Here is a 21,203-nt window from a genome sequence, read left to right as displayed (position 1 = left end):
GAAGAACTTTGTGAACATATAAAATTTGTGCAGCCTCAGACATGTTATGGAGCCTGATTAGTTATAGTCATCGCTACTATAATTAAAGACTGTGTACAACAACAAGAAATCATTTTCAATAGGATCATAAATGTTATTTTTTTCTTTTTTTCTGAAGAACAAAAGACCTTATTTTTCTGGACTCTTGATGTCTGAAGTCATAGAGAGAGTAAACTGTAGCATTAAGAACTTGTGCAGTACAGTAAGAGACAACTCTTTTCTTAATATGGTTGCTTTAGATTGTAGTTGTGGCACCTGCTTCCTCCTACATGTTTTGTAGGAGCTTGAAAGTCGGATACCAACTTCTTTTACCGGTAATTATCTGAAGTCAGTGGAAATTAGATTCCTTAGATTGAATTCAGGCCTTAAACAGAAGTTTTGGTCTTTGAAACAAGGGTCATGTGATGAGTACCACTCTTGCTTTGGTGTCGTCTCTAGGGCTTGTGTACTTCTATCCTCAGAACAACCCACCACACTGAAGCAAAAAAAGAGTGTCACGAACTACAGCACTGTCTTCTGTCCATAAGAAAGATGAAGCATTTGCCCCAGGTGTACCACTGTGATCAAGGAGCAGGAAAGAAGGGCAGGTAAAAATGTTGAAGCCCTCTGTTCTCCTTTCCCTTCTGTACAAGATACCACAGAGGACAGAAGGAACAGCATTTTGTTGTAGTGATTTAGTCTTTTATACAATGGTTATTAAGTCTATGCAGGCAATTAGAACAGGAGTGAAGACTGTGCCTGCCTTTCTGCATTTGCCCGCCAGAGCAGTCCTATTTGGGCAGGATGCATAGGAAGGCTCCAAAAGGAGTCACAATGGTGAAGAATGTCTGAAGCAGAACTAGAGGGCTGTTTGGGAGAGGATTTCTTTCATATTCTTCCATAAAATGTTAACTTAAAAAACACTGCTTAATATTATAGAGAGTTCAACTAGCTATTCCCCATGAGAAAAGACAAGTCTTTTTGAACAATCCCATGAGAATATAACTTGTTCTTGCTGTCTAACAAGAGAAGGATGAAAAGACAGTAACATCAAAATATCCCAATCCCTGATGAATCTCTGTCATTCTGGATATACTAGACAGATGCTGACTTTTTTATCTAACAATCATAGTAAAATGTGCTAGGATTGCAGAAGGCTTACAGCTGCTGCTGTCTCATGAACAACTTTGTTGAGTGTTTGTTTAAAGCAGTTCATCACAACACCAGAGGAGGTTTCTCCTCCCCTGTGATGCTGCTTTGCTGTCACAATGTTCTACAAAGACTGTTTCTCTTCCCTTCTTCTGAACTGCATAAGGACATTAGCATGAAAACGAGGACTTTGTTTCTTAAGTGTTCATCCATTCCTCTAGTTTATACTCCCACCTGAAGTCCTCATCTGTGGCATCAATGAGTTGCAGTGGAAATTGGTTTGATGAGGCTCTTTAAGTGCAATCCACTTACATATTATATGCAATAATCTCTCTATAATTATAGACCTCACATTATTATTATAACATCTTTTAACACTTTTGAAGTTCCCTCTGTCTCATAATTCAGCTTCATTGACCAGAAGACAAAGAAATCCACCAGCTGCAGAGTTAAAATCACGATGCTGTTGGCTTTAATCTCTCTTTAATCATTAAAATATAAATTAGCTCTTGTACTCATTACTTCCCAAGCAGCTTTCTCGTCTGGGTTTCTATCACCCTCTGCTCACAACTGCCACCTGCTTCTTCTGGTGGCCTGCCTTGCGCCAGGGAGGAGACTCCTTCCTGATGTTTGTCAAGAACAAGGGTATGTGGCCTTAATGGAAAGAAACCGTAAGAGAGGAGTGAGTGTGAGCAAGTACAAACGAGTATAACAAAGAGTGAGGACATCTCTGTCCAAGGACAATCTTTTTGCACATCAGTTTTTAGCAGGGGTATCCCTATAGGTAAGAAGTAAACAAAGCCCCTTCAGAGCACTGCTAAAGTTCCTAGCCAAAACTGGATGCATGGCATGAACCACCCAAGTGGTATATTTCCTTGCAGAAAGAAAAGCAATATGCCTCTGACAGTCCATGAAAAGGATTTGGCCTTTGAATCAAAATCTCTTGTACATTACTGCAGCTATTTTTTTTATCTTGTGTCAGTGGCTTAGATGATGTATATATGTCCAGACTGATAAACAAATATTTCTTTGGTGACGATTAAGAATCTTGTTTTTTATATCTGTTACTTCTGAGTGAAAATTTGGTCTATTTCTGACATACTAAAATGCATAAATACACATTGTTTGACCACAGTTAGTTGTTGCCTGAGATCCTACATCAGGAACAGATTCTCTGTTTCCAGCTGCATCTCCATCCTAGCAAAGAAAAACTTTGGAGGAAAGTATACATATCTTTTAATAGGATGGAATATTTCAAACATCAGAATTTGTTACGTGGCTCTGAAGGCTCACAGCTCTATAAACTAAAGCCTACTGAAGTCCATGGGACTAATGCTGTTTATTAACTGAGCACCTCTGAATGCACAGGTACAGCAGATAGAATATCCCAAGCAAAAAGGCCTATGGTCATACAAAGCTGTGACTGGTATGTGACTGGTCCCACTAATTCACTGTGACTCCTTAAAATTAAGCATTTGCTTATGTATACCGGCTTGTTCAGGGTTTAAAACTTTACTCCTGACAGTTTTGGCAACAGGAGAAAATAAATGTGTTCATAGTTCATCTGTGTGAACCAGAGAGGAAAAGTCAGGGACTGAGGGTGGTTGACACTTCTAGAAATAAAGAACAATGTGTGGAAGAACTTTAGTGCTACATATACAGGTCTAGCAAAAAAAGAATGCTTTACTGAGCCATGAGAAAGGCTGAACTCATGGGGAAAATCATGCAGCATATTCAACTTAATTGTATCCCTTATGATGTGCAAAGGAATGATCCTAATTAAGAAAGTCTCAAACTGTTGGCTAAAAGCTTATAAAATTGCTGTTCATTCTTATGCTTATGAGCTCCTTTCCACATTTCCTAAATGTACAAAATGAAATTTACAGCTTAAATCAATGAAAGATACTGTGTGTCTGGACTGTGTATATTCATGATTTTTTCCACAAACTTTGATACAGTTTGGTTCATGGCCAGGTCTTAAAGCTTTTTTATTATTATTATCATTATTAAAAAAAAAAAAAAAGCCACAAAGGGTAAAAAATGTCTGTCTTCCATGATATTGCTCAGGCTACATGAATTAGACATCTGAAGCTGTGAGTCCATTGGAAACAGATTTTTGCTCAAATAAATGCTGAGGAAGAAAATTTGCACTCTCCGAGAATCAGTTATAAATAACATCTCTAAAAACATTTTTCCTAATTTTGGCAATTCTAATAAAATCTTGGTTTGTTTTACCATGAGGAAAAACTGACTGTGTTGTCTTAAAAGGATATCCAGAACTCTATTTATTTATCTTTTATTTCAATAACTACAGAATTGGAAAGGAACAACAGAAAGAAGCAACCAGACGTGTGCTTGGGTATTTGAGCATAACCCCAGTAAGAAGAATCACTATGATTTACAGGATTTTGAGTATTGTAAAGCCAAGTGCATATGACTTCAAATGGAACTCAGTGTCACCTGTGCTGCAACAGGAAGATCATGTAAACTGGAATAGCCGTGTGTGTCTGGCAGCAAAATAATTAAACCTTTTGCCAAATGCAAGAGAAAAATTCAAGGAGCGGGTGGAGGCAGAACACCCATAGGCAAAGACATGGTATGGTTGCAACATTGCAGTTTATTTAAGAGCTGGGTCCTGACCGCCAGTCTGTTGCCCTGGCTCTACTGCTGCACTGAGCAGGCAGGCAGTGCCTGGACACTCTGTCAGTCCAGCCTTGCTGCTATCAGCTGGTTGCTAGTGTTCATAAGCAGCGCTTTGCTGCAAAGACATATCCTGTCTTGCCCAAATCACCTGTGCAAGAGGCACCTTTTACTCATTAAGAGGTTCAGCTCAGTTCTTATTGAATGGGAAGCCTTTGTTTATGAGGCTTCTGTAAATGAAGTTTTGAGACCCTGTAAGATATTTTTGAAAAGGGAGGGTGTCACACTGGGAGGGGAGGAGGATTCACAAGAAATCCTAGGAAAACTCAGTCTAGCCTTTGCATCCCCTTAACCAGAAGTTCTCTCTTTGCAGAAGCCACATAAAGATATGGGAGTTTTTCGGGGCCTCCAGAGGATGTGGTATGGCATAGTCAGCTACACTCATTAAGTGTCTACCAGAGCAAGGCCTCTTTCCCTTCTTGCATAACGATGAGCTGCCTCAAACCAAAGGATATTTTGTCATCAGTGTATCAGTTCTATTATGGACATTTTTCTCCTTCACTGAGTGTTGGAACGTGAGGCCAGGCTGCTGGGAAGTGTTAAGGTTCCCTTTGTGTAGGTGGGAAGTTCAGCAACCAGCAATAATGGTCCTTTCAGGAAAAGGTTATCTAAGGAGACCAGATGTGAAAGAGGAAGCCAGAGGTCTGGGACAACCACAGAGAAAGCATGTGTTTGGGAAGGTGGGCAGACCACTATAAAAAAAGCAGAAACCTAACCTAGAAATCTTATGGCTGCTGAGCTGTGTTAAGGTACAATTTGAGTTCATATTCTGCCTTGGAGAAATAGTATGAGGTAAGAGCTGCAAGTGCCTTTGTGGTTATTAAGCTTTACTTCAGAATTCCTTGTCTGACCCTAAGTTTTTACAGGATGGGTTTTAAGATTAAATAGAAAAAAACTTGTCAGCTTTGTAGCTACAAGGTTTTTTTATTATTATTATTTTGATAACTTTGCTTTTCTCCAGCTTCTGTTTGTCAGCTAAAATGCAGCTTTCTCAGAGTTTCTGTAAGAGTAAGCAGAATTGTGGTTCCTGATGAAGAAATCTGACAGGCTCTAGTTTGGCATGGATGTGCCTGGAGTGGGCAGAATTGCACAATTCAATGCGTTTGCTTCCATAATGGAAGCAATGGTTTTTGAAAGCTAATAAAATTTCAGTTTTAAAATTGTTTAGATTGTCAAAAAAAACTTTTCCCTGATTTTTATGTGGTTCGCTCCTTTACCTGTTTTTTTCTCCCCAAAGAAAAGGAGAAGAAAAAGCATGGAGATATGCAAAGCCAGTACTTTTCAAAACATAAGTGAAATCATTTATGGAAGTATTGTTCCTCATTTTTCAGTAAGGTTGTATTTGTTTAGTGGTTTTTTATTTTTCATTACACCATGTAAGAAGTCAGGACATCTAACTTGGTTTTGTCATTAATGTACAGTGGCATCTGACACGGGTTTAAACAGATGGGATAACTGCAATTCAGTGGAACCGATTTAAAAAGAGAGCAAAGCCTTCTGCAGTAGAAGCCAGTGTGAGAGAGTTGTCCTATTGAAGCATGTCAAAAAAAATACATACCTGTAAGGAATGTGCCTTCATTTCTACCAATTAAAAAAGGTTATTTTGAGATTTTTAGACAGACCTTTTCTACAACGGTCACTCCTTTGCACATTTTCCCTTTTTGCTAGGTTTCTTACCACTTCATGCTATTACTTACGATAAGAGGAAGCTTCTCAGCTTTATTCTCCCATGTATCCTTCTTAATTACTGGGATGACATAAATATAGCTCCGCAAATGGGTGTTTGTTAGGGTTGCTTTCAGATGCAGCACCAAGAAAAGATGCCAGCTTGGTTGATTCAGTGCATGATACATTTGTTTATGTGGAACAAGTACAGCAGGATTAGTAATGAGAGAAAAATTCAAATACCTTGGTGTTGGAGGGTAGTTCACAGAATTGCAAAATTATGGAGTCATGAAAGGACCTCTAGAGATGCTCAAGCTCAACACTCAAAGCAGTGTCAGCTGGAGCACATTGCTCAGGGTTTTTTTTGTATTTAAATGATTTCTTGTGTTTCAACTTATGTCTATTGCCCCTTGTATTGTCACTAGGCACCACTGAAAAGGGCCTGCCTCCATTTTATTTGACTCTCCCATCACACATCTATATATAGTGATAAGATTCCCTGGAGTCTTTTCAGAGTTTAATGGTCCCAGCTGTCTCAGCCTCTCCTTGTATATCAGATGCTCTAGTCCCTTAAATATCTTCACAGGTCTTTGCTGGACTCACTCCAGTAAATCCATTTAATTTCCACTTTCTGCTATGCTTAGTGATCCTCCCCTGCAGCTGAAATTTTGGGTCAGAAACTGAACGTAATGCTGCCATTATCAGCCCTGGTGTTGTTCCTATTAAGCATCACCCCATCCCCCCAAGGGAGTTAGAATTGACCAAGATCTTGGCGTTATGACAACAAATACTCTGCAAGTGCCACTCACCTGCTCAGCCCTACTTGGAGGATGGTTTTCCTCTCTTTCTTTAGGTATTGCAGGTATTGTTTCACGCAGTAGAAATTTGGAATACCTCCCAGTAACATATAAAAATATTGAATAGCAAAGACTGTAGTTGTACCTTTGTTAGAAACAAGTGGAAATGGATTTGGCCGTTGCCAAGGATTTAATTGGCATTTGATCAGGTGTTAGGTGGTTGTAGAGTTCTATGATCCAGCATCTTTTGTGTTGGTGTTTCAAATAAGTACTCTTCAACAACAACAAAAGTTGAAGACGAAATGCAGTGAACTTGCTCATATTTTAGTTAAAATTATTTTTACTTCACAGTGTCTATTCTTTTGTTTTAAATGTTACTTTTTCTTTGTCCTTTAAATAGTTCACTTGTCTGGATATGTCAAATAAGAGGGATGGTTGATGCTGCCAGGTGGGATAGTTTGACAGCTGCTTGAGTCAAATATAGTATTCTTATACTGCATATATTGAGAATAAATTAGGTGTCACTGAGTTTTATATTCTTCATGTTTAACAAGAGCTACATAATGCAAATGGTGAAGTCTTCATAAAATGGTAAATAAATAGGGTATTATTATTTGAAAATACCAGAGTATGTTTTACTTTTGAAGCTTAAGTTTAATAATTTTTAATACGGTATTAAATAGCTGGTTACATGGGATATTTAATAAATTCACAAATAGTGAGCTTAATCCAATGACTAGTGAGCAACTGATGAATAACTTCTGCATTCAGTTAGTTCTCCATATAAAAACGAGGATGCAACATTGCAAATGAAGCATTGACTCCAGGTGGGTGGATATACCTCTCTGAATACGACATTGACTCCTATGTGTAAAGGGGGATTCCCACGTTACTCGAAGTGTTAAAATGCTCCCACTTGGCTCTAATCAGTTTTGACAAGTGTTTGTGAACCTGTCCTCCTACTTCCACAGAAGTACAGATGGGGGAATTTTAAAGAACAGCTAATTTTTTGAATTATGAAAGTATCAGGTGGGTGTGTTTGTGTGTGAATGTGTGACTTATACCTGAAATATGAACCCATGCATGTAGGAATTGGTAAGATGGAAGGAATTTTTGGAGCTTGCTTTTTTCTTTTTTTTTTTTCCCCAAGAAATTAGTTTACCACTCTGTACTTCTCCCAGCTGTCTGTAGTAGGATGATTTATGAGAAAGGATTGTAGGATTGATTTAGAGTGAAGCTAGGCTCTGAAGTACATTCACTTTATGACAGATATTTCCTGTTATCTTTGTGAACCCCCCCGCAATAACACATTTTCTTACCCTCCTAGATCTGTTAGAGCCTATTTAATGACTCTTGAGCAAAGTCCCAGGCTCTGATTCCCTTTTGTGTTCTGCCTTCCGGGCCATGCAGGAGGGAAAATTAAGTACAAGAGGGAGCAGGTGGTGCAGGACTGAGCAGCAAATGAGCTATAAACTTGGGGAGAACAATGTAGGTAGAAGCAATTAATTTTATATGGAAATACACTATTCCTTTCACTAATCACAGCTGCTCAGGTCTCATTGTGAAGAGGAAAGGAAGGATGATAGGCAGATAGTTGTAATGGAATGAAAAAGAATCCACCTAGTCTGCAGTTTAAAAGATTCTGCGTTAAAAAGCTAAAGCCACTTAAATTCTGAGTTTAGGGGAACATTAACTTTTCTTCCTTAGAAACTGTATGTTTATAGAGGACTTGGGCACTGGCTCTGGATGTGAGTGTCAGCCTAATGCTACATCAAACCCATGACCTTTTTATTCCTTTTTCCACTCTCAGAGCTTTGTGACTAAATTATGATAAAATACGAATTCCTACTGTTTATTTCAGTAAGTTTTATGTATGTTATACCTATATGGTTATAATAGTCATTAAATCAGAGATGGGAAAATGTAGGTTATAGATCATAATTTTCTCTCAGTTACTTCAATTAAATAAGGACGAGTTCTGCTATACTTGCTTCATTATGGTAGCAGAGAGTTGCAATTTTTCTTCACATACAAGACTGGTAGAATCCCTATCTGCTTATATGACTGTAACACCTAGAAAGCCGCTTCTGGATTACAGTCATACAGTGAATGCTGTGTCCTCAACGGTGCTTACCTCAGCTCTCTGAAACAGGGCTGGAAACAAAGGGCACATGCTTAAAGGGGTCCCCTTACAGCACTAAAAAATCACCCTTGCGATGAACAAGCAGTGGTGAAATGTATACTGTTTGTAGTATCTAGACCAAGTCTGGGTGTTCTGTGAGGAAGCAGGGGAAGGAGAACAACTTCTAATTCAATCATAATTTTATGGACTGGAAGCAGAAACTGCTGTATGAAATGGTATGCCTTGTATTCAGAAGGGGTGGGATTACAGAGGGATCATTTTCAGACCTTTAGGCTCTTAAAAATCAATGGAAGTTGGACACCCTCTGTGATGAGGGAGAATTTCGCCCAAGAGCTCGTGAGAGAATGATGAGGTCATTCAGAGTCATGGGGCTTACAAATAGGCCATGAGATGAAATTCCAAGTTGTTATGGAAAATAAGTGCATGTTTACAATGACCATGTTTATGTGGAAATCCTTTGCCTTAGCTTAAATGTTTCTCTTGGAACCACTTGACCCCCAGAGGCAGTCTTCAAGAAATAAGTTTGGAAGAAATATACACATTTGGCCCACTAAAGCTAGTTGAGTCAGATGTTTGGATTTGTCACTCCCCTCTCTTATATAAAGTCTGGGCCCAGCTGCTCAGGAGGGTTTGCTAGCCAGACTAGGGAGACTGGTTATTCTGAGCTACGTTTCCTGCCTTGTCTGTTCTATGGGAGATCTGATGCTTTGGCCTGTGTTGTAGCTGTTGTGTTCAGTGTTGTAAACTGCTTGGGGTAAGTGCAGGAGGCTTGAGCTGTCTAGTGGCTGTTCAGTGGATGAGTTTGAACCCAAGTGGCAACTGAAAGACAAATGGATAAATCCCTCCAGACGCCCACAAGAGAGAAGATACTGAAGTTTCCTGACTAAATACTGAATAATGGGCACAGGCTAAAGCATAGAAGGTTCCATCTGAATATGAGGAGAAACTTTACTTTGAGGGTGCCAGAGCCCTGGAACAGGCTGCCCGGAGAGGTTGTGGAGTCTTTTTCTCTGGAGACATTCAAGACCTGCCTGGACACATTCCTGTGTGATCTGCCATGGGTGAACCTGCTTTAGCAGGTGGTTTGGACTATACGATCTCCAGAAGTCCCTTCCAACCCCAGCCATTCTGTGATACTGTGAATAACTTTGTGGACCAAGACCAATAAGGAGAAACATGAAAATTAATAATTTTAAACCTTGGTGGGAAGCAGACTGTCCCAAAAAAGTTTGGTGTGGGGTACGAGTTTTAGCCTAACAACTACCCAGTTGTTACCAAACAAGAAGTAACAATCTAATAATCTGGGAAAACGTGATGTCATTACCTATGAATCAAAATTAAATCTTTATCTGCCTTGTATACTATAGAGTATTTTCTTTTTTCCTCTCACGTCTGATTTTCTTGTGTTCTTCTCCAATGTCTTCATGGATCTTGCTCTCCCTAACCTGCCCCAAGGAAGGTTAATTAAAAAGGCTTACGTGGGGCATAGAATTTGGCTACAGATTTCAGGTTGTCTTGTAAGAGAATTATATTCATCTAGCCCAGAATAACTGGAAAATAACTGATGTAATTTCCATGAGTGATCCAAGTTACTCCAGCATTGTCCAGTGAAGTATTTCAAAAACATAAATGAGATTTAAACACTAGATTATTTGATGTTCTGGAAAACATTGGTACTTATTTTCTTGCCTTCTATTATCTGAGACTTTTAGACTACATTTGTCCCTGCACATGAAAGCTTTCAAATAACTGACATTGGACATAGCAGCACTGTTACCCAAGGTGATGGGTGACTTAGAATTTACCATGACTTGTCTAACTGGCATGTATTTTACCTCCCTGTGTATTTTGTGTCCAGTCTGCCCTGCTTACATCTTCAGGATTTAACATGACCAAGTAGTGTGCTTTGAAAATCTGTCCCTACATGTGTGCAAAATGGGGAGGTACACAGGACCTCCCAGAGCTGAACGCAGCAAAAGCATACATGAGGAGTATGCCACAGTTAGTGCTAAATCCCTATTATTTATTTATCACCATTAAATCCGAGCTGAAGTTTACATATGCAATACAATTTACCTCAAGTTTCCTCTTCTGAGTATATACAGTTATGGGTATTGACATGCTCGTTTTTCAAGCTGCAGCATCTACAGTGGTGACTTCTAGCATAAGCTAAGGCAGCAAACACTTAACTCCCCACAGAAAGTGACATTTGGGTATGCCACTTCTCCGCACAAGAAACAGGTGCTCCAGGGGCTGTCACGCGAGTGGTTACCCAGTTGTGGCTGTGTGCTCTTGGAGACACAGGCTCACTTACTGAGCGGAGGGATGTGCCAGTAGCCGAGGCCATGGCAGTGACTTGTATGGCCTGCCACACCCTTCACCCTCCTTTCCCCTCTCATAGACAGTAATAACAGATTATTCCTACCTATGTTGGGCATTAGCCTTAATTATCAAATTAATGCAATTCACCTAGAGATAGATTGTGAATTGGGACTTAGTCTTCACTCCTGTTCTAATGCTATAAGATTTCAAGCTAACTGCAAGTTGCCTGCCAAATTGGGCCCATAGATGTGTCTTTCTCTGATGCTTATTTTGCACATATGCCAGAGGGTGCTTCTGGAAGCCTTGTGCTCTGTGCAAGCTGCACAGCTCTCATGAACTCTGATGAGAACCACCCAGTTAGTCTGAGACAGCTGAGCCTCAGTATTCTAATAGATCTGTGTGCTGTTAGACCTCATCACATTGTTATACTTGGGAGAAGGCAACTTTAATTTTCATATTGAATAGTAACGCTCTAAACTAAACATATTGCTTTGAATCAAAGTAGCCCAAACTTGAAAGCGTTCATAAAGTGGAAACAGGTGTAGTCAGCTGTTTAAATACTTCGCAAGTTGTTTGACACTTTACCACAGTAGTTTGATTCACATTTGAAAGTCAGACATTTGCATAAGTGGAGTGAGATCATAAATCATTTTGGACAGCGTATTATTATTGTGTTAGTTCCTGTGGATTGATGGAAACAAGTAGCTGCAACAAAGCAATGCAAGCCTGTTCTGAGCATATATATATGTTTATGATCATTAAAGCAAAGACAGTAATAGAGAGTAATTTTTCATTAATAGTAATAATAAAAATCACATGAGGCTTTTCTCCATTATTTTTGTGCTTCCCTTTGGTAAGCTTTGAGTTGCTGAATTGAAGTGGGTCAAATGTTTGTTTAAATAAAAAAGTCAATAGGCCACATAAAATCCATGTAAAAGGGTGTTCAGGCATTATGTCTGCAGAAGTGAATTCCAGCTGTACAGAGCACTCTCAGTCGTGCACTATCTGGATTTTGTTGTCTTTTGAACAATTGTTGCATGCTGTGACCCCTGATCTTTGTTCCTCTAGAAGTACACACTACTCCATATTTTATGACATGCTGCAAAATGGATGAAAATATTAATCTTTAGAAAAAAAAAGTTAATTTAATAGAGGAAGAAGGGAGAGAGCCAAGCATTATGTTATAGGCTTTTGATGAATGTTCTGTATTTCATCTTCATGCACTTGAGCCAAGAGAGTAACTTATCTCTTTGCATAAACATATGGCGGCTTTGTTTTTAGGCAGATTTGTGACAGTAGTGAGCGAGTGACTTTCCAGGCTCTGACAGTTGTCATATTCATGGGCAGCAGTACTGCCAAAGAGCATTGTTTGTTAACATGGTTATTCAAATTCCCTGCAACACCAGAGTACTGGATTCAGAAACTGCTTTTCCTAAAAAGTTGAATATTATTAGATTTGTTTTCTTGGGGGTTGTCTCTTCATTTGTTTGCGCCTTTTTGCTTGTTACTTTTATTGGTTTTGAAAGTCTTTATTTTGGAGCCAACATATACAATAGAAACTGATTGCCTTTGATCTAAAGTAGTCAAAGATATTGGATTTCAGCAACTGCAGTCTTTTCCTGGGGAATAGATCTGTTTGTGCTGTTTAACAAAGGGAGCTGACTAGTGTATTTTCTCAATAAACAATAAATATGAGAGACTGTGAAATGGAAAGCAAAAGGAATATCATTCCTGTCTTTTGCTAGACAAAGACCATCTGACAGATTCACTCTTGCCTCCTGATTGGTGAAGTAGGCAAGAAAGGGAAAATAATGAAGAAAGCAGTCTTGAATAACATGTTGAAATGTGAAGGATTTTGTGAAGAAAGAAGAACCTGGATACAGGACCAAAAAACCCATGGTGTGTGTGAAACTTTTATTCAAACAGATAAAAGGAAAGGAGAATATTTTTTTATTAGACTATTAGTATTTTACAGCCAATAAAACAGGATCAGGATACTGAGATCAGATATAAAGAAAGCCAACCCCTACGTTTCTTGAAAACACTATAAAATTTTCAAAGGAAAATACTGTCAGGCTCAAAACAACAGCTTCATTATACTGAAAAGGAAGAGGAAAGGGTATCCACATAGGCATGGTCCTTCTGTCTTCTGCTCAGTTCCCCACTTGCGCATTGGCAGCGCTGATAGCCACCAGCCATACAGTGGTAGCATGCTCAAAGTTGCTAGTTACATTTTTCAGGGTGATGATGAGTAAAACAATGATAGCGGTTAATTGTTTATAAGCTAACTGTTATGTAAGCATTCACTGTTCCTAAGCATGATTTGCTGAAATTTTTATGCTGTCTATCCCATATCCTACTTTTTTGAAAATTGGGTGGTGGCTGGATGGGTATTCTCTGCTTCTAGTCTTCATCCATCAAAGCTTATTTAAATGTAAATAGTAACCTTACATGCTTTCTGCTAATTTTCTTTTGCAATCCAAGAACCCCAAAAGGTCTAACTGAACAGATATGCAGCTTCAAAACAGATTTTTCTATCCATTTGTGACATTTCTAAAATCAGACCCAAATCAAATCTGTGTAATAAATAACAAACTGGACATTTTTATATTATATAAATATCATTGAACACATAATTTACCAAGTTAGCAGAAAAGGGAAAGGCAATAGATAGCGGAAGATCTCAACCAATTCTGTTGCCACCTTCTGGATCATTTTACTCCCAAAGCAATGAGGTGGTTATAATCCAAAGCTGCCAATGAAGCTGCCCAAAGAACGTGAGCAAAAAAAGATCAGATTTTGCATTATATGAATATGTAGATAAGTCAAAATAAGAAGGAGCAGCCAGTGGCAAATTTTTTATTTCTGGTTATTCAGAAATACTTCCAACAACTGTTCAAGTCCTTGATGTATTTACAAAGCAGGCAAGTGCTAGTAAGTAATCATATGGAGAGAAGGTGCACTATGGAAAACAAAACAATTTTTTTTTTATACAACAAACCACATAGACATGTGCTACATTTTATAATCTGAGTAGGAAAGCACTGAGGTATCTCCTTGAGTGTTCCCAATAGTACTCTTTGAAAATTAATTCAACAAGCTTTTGAGCAATCTTGCTTGATCCAGTAAAACACCCAAGAATGTGCAAAGTAATATGCTACACTCCCCGTGTCACCTGAACTCTGTTGCTAAATCTGTTATGGATTTTTACTGAATAAACTTAGTCTCATTTGTCCCAGTCCACTCATGCATAAATTTACTCTTTCCTTGGCATCAGGGGATGGATTTGCTTTTGTGTTGATTGCAACCTTTGCTCTAACCTGTGAAGTTAAACAATCACAAGGAATCACAACTGAATGGGGAACAGTGGCAGAAGTCGTGAAATTTCCATCTCTGGTAAAATTTTAACTGATGTAATGAATAGCGCTGCAGGCAACGGATAAAATGGGCAAAGCTCCCCTGTTAAAGTTGACGTGGATCAGCTACGTAGTTTGTAGTTTTTGTCTTAATACTGCCATGTATATACCTGTGTGGAGGATGATGAAGCCATGGGGCAAAAAAGAAAGCAGAGTGCTGTTCTAGAGTTTTCTGAGTTCTTACGCTGACCTTTTTCAAGGGTAAATGTTGTGGTATATTGTTTATTTTTCTGATAAGGAGTTTGGGTTGAGTATAGAGGCATCCACTAAATTACTGTAATAGAGCACTTTTCATAACATTGGTTACCTTCAAGTTTTACTGTCACTAAACAAAAGTAAGTTTGCTGAATGCAAATTAACTTCATCACACGGGGATGTTTTAGAGACCAAAAGCATAAATGGGATCAAAAAAGGATTAGGTAAACTAACAAAGGAGTCATGAACTGTTAAACACAATGGTTCACTAGTTCATTGAGTGGAGTCCTAAATCTGCTGTTCAGTGATAAGGAACACTGTACATTTGCTTTGATTTTTCAGTATTTCCCTTAAGTATCCACTGTTGATCATCCTGAGACACAAGATATTGGGCTCTGTGTTGGATGTCTTGGCTTGACTCTATAGCTGATGCACTGTGATGTCTTCATAGTCAAATCTGGTAGACCTCACCAATGGAAAAGCAATTCATTGTCATCCCACATACAATTGTTAAGAAATAATTTACTGGGGGTAAGATGACTGGCACATCTTCTAGAAGAAGACAGAAGACATACTGCAAAGAGCTATGCTTTAGAACATAGTGCTTTCTTCCTCTTCTTATCCAGACCATTTTACAGAAACATTTGCCCCCTCTACTTTTGACTTTTTCAGCAGTGGCAGTTAGTTAGCACTGCTTTAATCCTGTTATAGCCTCCACAGAGGATACCTGAAAGGGTGATGTGTATGCCATCCCATTTTTCCTTCCAAAGGAAACTGCCCTGTACTTACTTATAAGCAAATATAATCCTTGTTTTAACTGATGATTTCTCAAACAATTGAACAAAATAAAGATCGAGGAATAAATATGTCTGGTTTAGATGTTTCTTCTCTGTAGCCAAAGGTAAAATCTATACGTGATCTTGGGGCAGACAAGTCCTGAGAACCTAAGAATTGATGATCCTGAATTTCATGTTGGAAAATAACTTCTACTAATTTTCCTTCTAACCAAAAGGAAAATGTAAGTGGTACTTCTTCCACAGACATAGCCAAACAATGCAATTGCTTATTCCACCTGGGATGATTTTGTCTCTACCATTAGCCAAATTATAGATATCCATATGATACATTAATTTCTTATTTTGGCCATTGAAAAATGACTTTTTTCCTCTCTAAATCTATTTCTCAGTAGCTAAATGGTATCTGAAAACTTACACTTCTCCATTTGCCATATGGATCATAGGAGTCTGTAAATTGATTCAAGTTGCGTGTCTTGACTGACCCTTACCCAAAAAATACTACAATCACTAGTCAGTAGTTTCTCTGACAAATATTTCCCAGTATGTATTAGCTGAGTTGTTATAGCTGAGATAGATAGAAGATCCACAAAATTTCAAGTGAAGGTTATGATTTTTTTACCTGGCCTACTTATACAGTTGTATCTGAATAATTATTTGCTAGCCTCAAATTTTTGACCCATTAGCTAATACAATAAAATATACTATATCTAACAAAAAATTTATCTCATTGACCATCTTGTCATTTTAATAAAGACTTAGTTTAAATCTTTTCTCTGTAATTAGGGAGAGGATTTCTTTATTGTTTGAAGTTAAAATTAATCCATAGGTGAAAGATCAGAATTTTTTAAATAATCAACTTCAGCCTCTAAGGTTCAATAATGAACAGAGTTATTTTTTTAAGCTTACTCTTTATGTCCTAGGAGTTATTAAATATGTTGTTCTAGGCATCTCTTCTCTTCTTGAAAAAGATCTTTCTTTTTGTCCAGAAGTGAAGGGGGAGGAAGTAGCTGAATGAGTGATATAATCAGTATTGCATGTCTCACTTCCAAACAATAAGCTAATTAAACAAGTAGTTTGACTAGAATTTTTCATGTCACTGCCTGCATCCTTTAACCCCCACCAAGTGCATCTCTGTACCTCAAATTCATTGATAAACCATACAGATTTAATTATTTTTCTGAGCTTGGATTGTGTCAGGACAGGAAACAACTGAGATCAGTAGCAAGATACTGGTGCTCCTGAGAAACAGAGAAGAGATCTATAAGAGTCAGTTTTCAATAAACCCATGGTTGGGTGTAAAATGATTGGCTGTACAATGAATTTAAATCTCAGATCAACATCTAACTGAAATTGTCCTGCAGTATTACAAGATGCCTTCTTGTAATTTCATGACTAAAAAGACAGCTGGTGTAAATATCATAGAAATTATTTAATCTTTGAGACATCCAAATTAGAAAATATCCTAAAAATATAAGGCAGGAATATTTGTAACAGTTGCCTTCATTGGGCCCATAAGCCATAACTCCAAAAAAACAGGCAGGTAGGCACACTAGTGACATGCTGGATCTTTGCTAATAAATCTCCCTGAGAAGCTCTGGATTAGCTGTCTCTCTTTCTCTGGAGTATGGATTTTGTAGCTCAGCTACTGAGTTTTTTCTGATATAAGTAGTGGCTGCTATATTTCAACAGATAATACCTTGCCTTGGAATGTGGCAAAGTAACCAGCTCTGTGCCTCAAGGAATGTTTTGTTCTTCATGCCTCTACAGCATTCTCAGCAAAAAACAGTCATAAGGCAGGTGATGAGCATGAAGAGTAACAGTGATTTGAGGGATTAGGCACTCTACATTAGGAGTTTAGATACGCATGAACCTGGTTGAAAAAATGGATCTTCAGACAAATTTTATTGGGCTACTGTTGACCCCATACTAAGGACTGTCTATCACAAAATTTATCTGCAGTGCTTTGAGGGACAGAGAGAGGTTGGCCTTTCTAAATCAATTCTTATAATCATCTCTAGTTTGTGGGGAGAGTTTTCACCATTCCTTTGAGAAGTTCAATTATACAAAGATTACAGAAGTAGCTGTAGAAGATATTCTCAAGTGCCTTTGGTATTAACTCAGAGAGGACTGAGTCAAAAAATAATTTGAGGCCTGACATTAATCTTTGAATTTGTAGAAGAGCAATTGTTAGAAAATTCCCTATTGGTTTATTTTCCCAGTTCTATTCGGAATAGTTTTGAACAGAAGGTTATTCAGCAGAGGGTTAGTATTTCTGTTCTTCATAGCTGGCATAAAATATTGCTGTCAAGAGTCAATTTGGATAGGTAAATATTTTTCTCCTGCAGTCTTCCAGTATGTTTTTAAAAGGGACAGAGCAGGCTGAAAACCTGGTCTTGGAAAAAGAACTGTTCTACTAAGTTTGATTAACATCAGTTGGTTGATGGATCAAAACCAGAATCTGAAATTGAAACTTATTTTTCATACAGTGAGGCTAAAAGTCGAGTCTGTTTTTAACATTTTTTGAATTTAAAAGCCTGATAATATTAAATCCTGTCTGTGTGTGCTCAAAGCCTTATGAAAGAAGCTGGGTTTACAACTAGTTTATTCAGTTCAAGATCCTCAAATTCTGTCTGTGTGGCCTGATCTCATTAGGATTATCGTATTTTAGGTTATTGTCTCTGTGACAATAGCAGTCAGATCTAGCACCTACAAATCTGACAGAAAACTAAACTGTATCCTTAGGCAATCTTGGATTGTGAACATTAAATCTTTTCTAACTGCAAATGATATTCCCTCCATTAATTCTAGAATCCCCGAAGTTATCAATTACACAAAGCCAAATGTTCAATATTGAAAATGCCCAGTAGATTTGCATTTTAATTTCTCTTACCTCTTTATCATTGTTCAGAGATAATATAAGTGATTCACAGATGTTTAAAATTCCTTGAAATTATGAAATTGTCAGCATTTTGGGAAGAGCCTTTCCACGATTTGCATGAAGGATAAGGTAGACAAATTACAAAGACAAGACTGAAGCAAATACATGCTTTACTCTGACCGAGGGGAGCAGCAACAGCTCAGGATAATATGACAAACGTATTTGTCTTTGGTTTTCAGCTTAGATGAAGTCTATATGTATGAGCTGGGACCAAAAGGTCCCTTTAGTTCAGCTCTTCTAAATGTTATGCAGTTGCCATACTGTGGTGTACACCAATGGGGAAAAACAGATTTCCATTTCCAATTATAAAATACCAGGTAAAAGAGCAAGCACATGCAAAGCCTGGCTAGGACACACAGCTTAATAACCCATGCCTTGTTCTTAAACTCTTACTCTCAACAAGGGTTCACATCAGAACCAAGATCTCTTTGAAGATTTGGAAAATTTCCTGTTAGGTTTGATGAAAAACAGAGCTTTGCATGAGTTATTTTCACAAAGAGAACATAGGGCACAAGTCAAATTATTAGGCTCCCTTGGGGATGCTCAGGCAATTGCATTGCTGGATTGACTGGGTGTCCCGAAGCGTACGTGGAGCGCTCAGACTGTGTTTGCTGATGGCACTATCTTGTCCCCATGGAGTCTTTGACTTTTCCATCTGAAGGGCAAGAGAAGGCAGAACGCGTTAATAAATCTCAGCATATTTGCTACTTGACATTTCAGCACAAACATTTCAACAGAAATGCAGAGGTATTACTACCTTTGTCTTAGTGAAATTTTTGAACTCCCCTTAGTTCATATAGAGGAAGCAACAGCAGTTAGTGTGTTGGCCTTCTACCTTCTCTGGGCTCAGGACTTTCTTAACGTTTGGATTGTGATCTTGGCATATTAAAGGAGGCACAGCATCACTGCTTCATACCCATGTGAGTAAATGAAAACAAAGGCTGCACACTGTCTTCAGGACGCTCTGCCTTAAAATTTTCCATTTACCTTTAGTAAGGAACTGGTTTCAGTTATTCCTCCTTTGGGATATGTAGTATGCTTACCGCAAGTGTTTTCCATTAGAAAGCATTTCAAGATGAGTACTCACACAGGTGCTTTTTGATATGTATAAGGGATCTTTGGACAGAACCCTGCAGACTTTCAGATTTGCTACAGCATCATGACAAAAAAAAAAAAAATACAAGGAATCTAAATAAAAGCTTTTGTCACATTTTGGAAAAGAAGAGATTTAATCTGGAGTCTTGAGGAAAATTTGAAAGTCCATTTCAATGGTTTCATTATGGGTAGAGAGGTCAGGTTTTCTTTTTACCTAGTGCTTGCAACCAGTTATATACAAGTAACGTGCAGTATTTGCACAGATCTCTTTATATTTTTTTGGTGGACTAGCTTCTGATGTACTTGTGCTAAGTAACGTTTTATTTGACAAATAGTCCTAATGAACTGGGAGGAAGTAGATTTCAATATCAGGTTTTAGAATCTGAGCATAAATAAATGTTGATTTTTGTATTGTTTCATATTTCTTATCTCTGAATTTTCTTGGGATAGATTCAAGATATCTAAAATTAAAATCATTGCTCCTTAGTGTAAATTAAAAGAAAAGTTAATTTTGTCTGAATTTATTTCCTACATGTTTAATGTTTTAAAGATGCTGCGCTCCATCTCACTCTGAACTTCACCAGTCAGTGGAATCAGGCCAGTGGTAAATATTGTCTAAAATTCCAAGAAGGAAACTTCCTTCACAGAAGATGAATATTGCACTTTTTAATTTAAGCCACAGTTTTTCAAGACAGAGATTTAGAAAGTCAAAAGCACATCTGGGAATATTTTATAAACTGGAGTATTTTCCCAATGAAAATGCAAAGCTTGTCTTATATTATGTCCAAAATTTCATCTTAATTAGGATTTGCATTCCCTACAAGCAGCTATATTTTATGTTTGTTTTGACATCAGAGACATGCTGTTAATTAAATGTCAGGAAAAGCAAAGGTGGTGGAGAAAAAGAATGACATAAAATATGTACATGTGAAAATATGTATATGTGTGTGTGAAGCTAAGTAGTTTCTTTTGCTCTTAGAATCACGATTGAGCTCATCATTGAGCTTTTTGCTTCCTAGACCTCACTGGGAAAAAATACTTTGAGAGTTTAATGGAAGGGTAAAAAAAAATGAAATTAATATAATCTTTTTGTACTCAGTCTTGAGTAACCAGCTCTTCGGTTTTCATTCTGGAGGTGAACTCCAATCAGTCATTCTTCTCTTTGTAATATAAGGTTTATTGGGATAATTAGAATTTTTTTTGTTTGAGGGTTTTTTTCCTACTTCTTTATATATTTATTATTATTAGCTTCGGTTACTCTTAACCAGAAACACTGATATATTATGAAGAAGAAGCAGTAGCTGTTACTCAAGTTCTTGTTCTGGTCTCGAGATACGCGGTGGTATGAAGTTCACAGGTGCAAACACTTGATTGTGTCAGCTATAACTAAATATGAATTAGAAGTCTGAAATGGGAATAATCATTAACTATTTTAACCATCCATTGAATATGGTTTATAACAATGATCAGATGTGACAGGCTAGCACACACTGTAGTCAGTTCGGCAATTGTTTATCATAAGCTTAGCAATCTATTTACTTCCTTGCATAAAATATTCTTTGTGAACTGAAGCATAGGTGGAAACTTTGTATGTTCATCCTGAAAGTGATTTTAGATCCCTCCTATTGTCCCATACAGGGACTACTGAATATAGCAAGGAACAGAGGGATGGAGCCAAACTCATTTACTAGGTACTGGGCCAGAAGACAATCTGTTCACTGGAGTTTCTCATGCTTTTTCATGTATGACTTCTTGTTTATCTTTACACTGCCAAGGACTATTGGCCAAAGTTATGCTCTAGCATGTGAATAGCATTATTTTCCATGTACTCTGGCATTATACAGTCCTCTGACCGCAAATCCGCCCTGCCTCCCCACACATACACATAGAGATATAATTGTTTTCTTATACCAGAGTATAGGAAGTAATATTGTCTACTGGAAAGGGAAAACAGTATTCCACTTGTCC

Source organism: Streptopelia decaocto (assembly GCF_964273445.1).
Source record: "Streptopelia decaocto genome assembly, chromosome: 1".
Lineage (NCBI taxonomy): Eukaryota > Metazoa > Chordata > Aves > Columbiformes > Columbidae > Streptopelia > Streptopelia decaocto.
Note: the sequence above shows the minus strand (reverse complement) of the source record.